Consider the following 5,756-nt stretch of genomic DNA (forward strand, 5'->3'; position numbering starts at 1 on the left):
CCATTTTATACAAAAGGAAACTGAGGCCTACAGGGATTTGGCCACAATTGATCCTAAAGCCATCCTCTTACTCTCACCCCATAGCCAACTTGGTCTCTCTGACGGGACTGTCAGGTCCTTGAGAGAAGACATGGTACTGGATCGGCTTGCTGGACACGTCATCTGCGGTAGGCACATGGCTGTCATTTGGTGAGTGGCTGACAGGACCCCATGAGGGGTGTTTGTATTAGGGGCAGGGCTGGCCCTGCCAAGTGGCAGAAGGCTGTTTGGTGCACCATGAGTCTATATGGATGGTCCCATGTTGTAGAAGGGTTGAGGTCGGGTGGGGTGGGAGAGCAGAGAGGCTGTAGAGGGGCCCAAGCACCCTAAGTTGGTTCCTGGACAAGGTCTTTGTACAACCATGTCCTCTGAGGCTCTCAAACTATTGTGTCAGACCCTGGAAAGATCATCCTTTTTTTCCACTGTAAGAGAACGTCGTCCACTGGCCTTGGCTGTATCTAAGGGGGACCCTTCAGAATGATCCTGGAGCAAAGACTCATGGGAGTGCTATTGGGGGAAGCCAGGAAGGGGATGACAGAAGCAGGCTAGGGTGGTGAGAACGCCAAGCCAGGGCCATCTCAGGTGGAATCCCATTGAAGCTGGCTTCAGTGGGTCCCATGGAGGTGCCCCAGACTATGAGGGACCCCTCTGAGCTCTCTTGACTCAAGGCAAGGGACCTGGACTTCCCAGGCCCAGTGGCCACAGCAGGGGAAGCGCTCCAAGGAGGAGCCCCAGGTGCCCAGTGTGGAAAGCAAAAGCACTCGTGAGCTGGGAAAGGCCAGGGACACATGACTGGCAAAAAGGCATCCAAGACAAAGGGTGGGGGACCGACAGTGCCTGCTTCAGGCAGGGGTCCAAGGGTCAACTCTCTCCCATACCCTAGAGGTCCCTAACTCGGGCCCTCTGCCCTGACCCTTCCATGAGATGTATTTTTGCTTAACTCATGCAATGCTGACTGCTCAGTGTCAAAGTTTTTGCAAGAGTGGCCAGCATTTAAAATCCTGGGCAAGTTCAACAAAAAAGTCCAGGTCTCTGTCTCCTCTAGGAGAATCAGCCTTCTTAGCAGAGGCCCACATATCCACATGGCCACAGCTGGTGGATGCCAGAGTCCACCCAACCTAAGTAGTTTTGCTTGGTGGCCCTGAATCCACAGTCCCCACTAATCTCTATTGTGTCCCCAAACCATGGGCTATCATTTTTCTTAAAAGGGGAAGTAAGAAGAAAGAGAAAGGCTTTTGGTAGTCACATCTCCACAGTGGAGCAGACATCCCTAGGCAAGGATGGGTAGAAGGAATAAAAGATGTGTCTGTGTCAAGAGCAGAGTTCAGGGGCCAGTGTTGTGGCCCAGCGGGAGCAGCCATCTGCGACACTGGCATCCCATACGGGTGCCAGTTCGAGTCCCAGCTGCTCCACTTCCGATCTAGCTCCCTGCTAATGTGCCTGGGAAGGCAGCAAAAGACAACACTAGTACCTGGGCTCCTGCTGTCCTTGAAGGAGACCAGGATGGAGTCTCTGGCTCCTAGCTTCAGCCTGGCCCAGGTCTGACTGTTGTGGCCATTTGGGGAGTGAACCAGCTGATGGAAAACCAGTCAGTCTCTCTCTCCCTCCTCTTCTCTCTGTCACTCTGCCTTTCAAATACATAAAAATAAATCTTTTTTTAAAAAAAAGAGTATAACTCAGGGGCAGGCTTTGGCACAGTGGTGAAGATACTTGGCACACACGTGTCCCATATCGGGGAACTTCTGTTTGAGTCCCAGTTCTGCTCCCAATCCCAGCTTACTGCTAATGTGCACCCTGGGAGGCCGTGGGTGAAGGCTCATGGGCGTAGGTCCCCTATGTGGATGACCCTGATTGAGTTCCTGGCTCCTGGCTTCAGACTGGTCCAGCCCCACTGTTGTGGGGAGTGAACCAGCAATGGAAGATCTCTGTCTCTGTCTCACTGCCTTTCAAAGGAATATATACACATTAAAAAGAAAGAAAAGGATACAGTTCAAATGCCATGATAAGCCGGGCCCCTCACGGCCTTGTATTTGTCCCCTCTGTTGTGAGTGGTATACTCCCACCAGACTCTTGCTTTTCCACCAAGATCCAGCTGTTCTGCTCCCCTCCCCCCACCCCTTTTGTTAAAAGCAGCTGTTTTTCCCCTTCCAGCCCTCCAAGTGCTGATTTCATCTCTTTCCTGACAAAAGTTTGGAGCCGGCAGGGAAATGGTTTGGCAGCAAATCAACTCGCGGTGGGAGGAAGGAGCCACGTGGAGAGCGCAGATGCTGGGTGAGGGTCTGGGATGAGGGGTCAGGACGAAGGGTGGGCGCAGGTTCTGGAGAAGTCCCGGGGATCCGGGAGTGGGGAGGGGAACTCCAGGCTCTGTAGCACCCCCCCCCCCCCAAGATGCTCCCAGAGACTCCAGCTAGGGGCAGAGCCCAAGGACGTCTTCCCAGTAGCGTTCCTTCCTCTCCATGCAGCCTGTGAGGGCTGGGGACTAGCCAGCAGGGACACGCAGAGGAGCCACCAGGGGCCGGCAGCAGCTGGCTCCTTCCCCACTTCTGCTCTACAGGCAGAGCACAGATGTTGTCTGTTGACTGTGCAGGGAGACTGGGGAGGTAATGAGATGCCTAGGGGATGACCCAAGACTAGGGAGCTGGTCAACGTGGCCAGTCAGCCCTAGGGCCAACGGGCAGCTGGAGCAGTGTCCACACCCGTGTCGTCTCCTGCCCCACTCCCTGGGGGCCTGGGATCGTTCCTGCTGCCACCCACAGTCATCACAGCCCCCTAGTTCTTATCAATACCGTTCTCACCAACTGAGAGCCGAGCCAACGTCTCTGGCTGAGTCCTGGAAAAATTCCTTTCTCCTTGACTCTGCCAAAAAAAAAGCGTTGACAATTTCCAAAAGGAATGTTGAACTGAGACACAGAGCGGGGGAAATGGAGACTTGGAGACAGGGCTGGATTCACAGGGCACAGAAGTCTGAATTCACCTTGACCATCGGTCTTGGGGAGGTCCTGCTTGCCGAGAAGCAGGGTGGAAGCCACAGTCGCTGAAATCCCTCGGCTTGGGTGGGCTGGGGTAGAGGTCAGCACACACAGGGGATCATCCGTGGAGGAGGGGCCAGGGGCGGGGCTAGGGGCTGCTTCCTGCCTGGAAGGGGCTCTCCACCCCCTGCCATGCGCTGGCCTCCGGGCATATCCTGCCCCTTCGCTTCCATGAAAAAAGCCCTGAGTTTCCTCCCTCACTGTTTCCTGGAAGTTGCTGGCTCCTGGCTCAGGATGGCCCTTCCTCCTGCCACTCCCACCTCTTCTGCCTGTCTGGTTTTGCAAAGCAGTCACAGGGGCCAGGCTTTTCTGTCCAGGAGCAGCCAAGCTCTGCTGGGCCCACCAATGGGTCAGTATGGACTCTCTAGGACTCCCTGGTTCCAGGCCTCAATCATTTTGGAGGTCCCCTACGTGTTTGGTGTCTGACTTGAGCAACTGAACTTAACCTTGGGGAAGCCATGGCTGACCTACCCAAGTGTAACATTTATAAAAGCGTTGTTTTACAATAGTTAATGCCAGGCTGGCATAGCAGTGCAGTAGGCTAAGCCACTGCCCGCAATATCAGTAACCCCATATAGGCACTGGTTCATGTCCCAGCCGCTCACTTCCAATCCAGCTCCATGCTAATGGCCTGGGAAAAGCAAAAGAAGATGGCCCAAGTGCTGGGGCTCCTGCTACCCAGGTGGGAGACCTGGAAGACCCTCCTGGGTTCTGGCTTTGGCTTGGCCCAGCCCCAACTGTTGTGGCCATCTGGGGAATGAACCAGAGGATGGGAGCTCTCTCCCTCTGTCTCTTTAGTTCTGACTTTTGAATAAATAAACAAATCTTTAAAAAGAGAATGAAACCATTAAACAGGCAGTGCGTGTGCATGTTAATGTAGTCAAATGTGAACATAGGTGGCTTCTTTCCCTGTCTCCTCTTCTCTCTAGAGGCAACCACTGCCTGTGCATCTCCCAGAGGTAGTTTATGCAAGCGCGTGTATACACACACATATACTCTCTGCTAGTACACACATACACACACACACTCTGCTAGTACACACACACACAATGCTAGTATACACACACTCTGCTAGTGCACACACACAATGCTAGTATACACACACTCTGCTAGTGCACACACACAATGCTAGTATACACACACACACTGCTAGTACACACACACAATGCTAGTATATACACACATACTATGCTAGTACACACACTCTGCTAGTATACACACACACACAGAGTTGACTCTCTGAATATCACAGTTCCACATCCACAAATTCAGCCAACAGCAAATTGAAAATACTAAAAAACAATTGCAACTGTACTGAACAAACATGGACTTTTTCCTTGGCACGATTCCCTCAACAACTCACCGTAACAACTATTTGCATAGCACTTAACGTTGTATTAGGGAGTCTGAGTAATCTAGAGATGATTTAAGGTAGAGGGGAGGATGTGCATAGATTATATATGCAAGTATTACAAGATTTTACCAAAGAAAATTGAGCATCTGTGGATTTTGGTATCTGCAGTTGGTGGGAAGGGGGTTCTTGGAACCAATCCCCCCTGGGTGCTGAAGGATAATTGTGTGTGTGTGTGTGTGTGTGTATACCCATACAGCTAATGTATTTTGGAAGTCATTTACTATCAGCACATAAAATGCTTCTTCATCACAAAAATGGCTGCAGCATCCCTTGTAGAACTGTGCATTTGTTTAGCCCCCTCCCTACTGCCAGGCACTGGGCCTGCCTTCTAGCTCACTCGCTCGGGAAGCTTTCCAAGTGGATTGGCAGGTGTGCCATGCACCTGCAGGACAGCACCCTAGAAGTGGAGTTGCTTGGGCAAATATTGCCAGAATGTCCTCTCGAGTGAATGTATTGCTTTTTTGCTCCCATTAATAGTATCTGAGAGTGTCTATTTCTCTATGCCCTCAGAGCACAGAGAGCCAGCAAGCCTTTTGCTGGTCTAAGAGCTAAACGTGATTGGTGACACTGCAGTTCCTAAGGTGGGAATCTGCCCAGGCTCCCCAGGATGTCAGTGGCATTCGGACCCAACTGGCTGAGGGGCAGTGCGGAAGTTGATCAGGAGACCACCCAGCGGCTCCTGGAAGAGAATGAGCTGTACCGTGGAGTCTTAGAACAAGGGCCGGGCGAGCAAGCGCCTCCAATACCTGCGTGTGTTACGTTGAGGTCTCATGGCCTCCAACGCACATGCCAGCCCAGCCCGTACTTCAAAAGCAGAATTATCTTCCTGTTGGCCATTGTGAAGAGAAATTGAGTATAATCCATTCCTACAAAATGGAGACAGAATCTTTACCAACTCAACTGCTCAAAACATGAAGGAAACCCCTGTGGCTCTTTTAAAAATGTGAAGAAGGGGCCGGTGCTATGGTGCAGTGGGTGAAGCTGCCGCCTGCAGTGCCGGCATCCCATGTGGGCGCCGGTTTGAGTCCTGGCTGCTCCACTTCCGATCCAGCTCTCTGCTATGGCCTGGGAAAGCAGTAGAAGATGGCCCAAGTCCTTGGGCCCCTGCACCTGTGTGGGCGACCCAGAGAAAGCTCCTGGCTCTCTCTCTCTCTTTTTTTTTAAATTATTTATTTATTTATTTATTTTGACAGGCAGAGTGGATAGTGAGAGAGAGAGACGGAGAGAAAGGTCTTCCTTTTTGCCGTTGGTTCACCCTCCAATGGCCGCTGCGG

At 52.1% G+C, this 5,756-nt stretch overlaps 1 pseudogene; it reads left to right on the forward strand.

The window, feature by feature from the left end:
- The first annotated feature begins 5,089 nt into the window (after positions 1–5,089).
- On the forward strand, positions 5,090–5,324 carry LOC133768125 (SS18-like protein 2; annotated as a pseudogene).
- Positions 5,325–5,756: the final 432 nt, after the last annotated feature.

The sequence above is a fragment of the Lepus europaeus genome, chromosome 10, assembly GCF_033115175.1.
Source record: "Lepus europaeus isolate LE1 chromosome 10, mLepTim1.pri, whole genome shotgun sequence".
Lineage (NCBI taxonomy): Eukaryota > Metazoa > Chordata > Mammalia > Lagomorpha > Leporidae > Lepus > Lepus europaeus.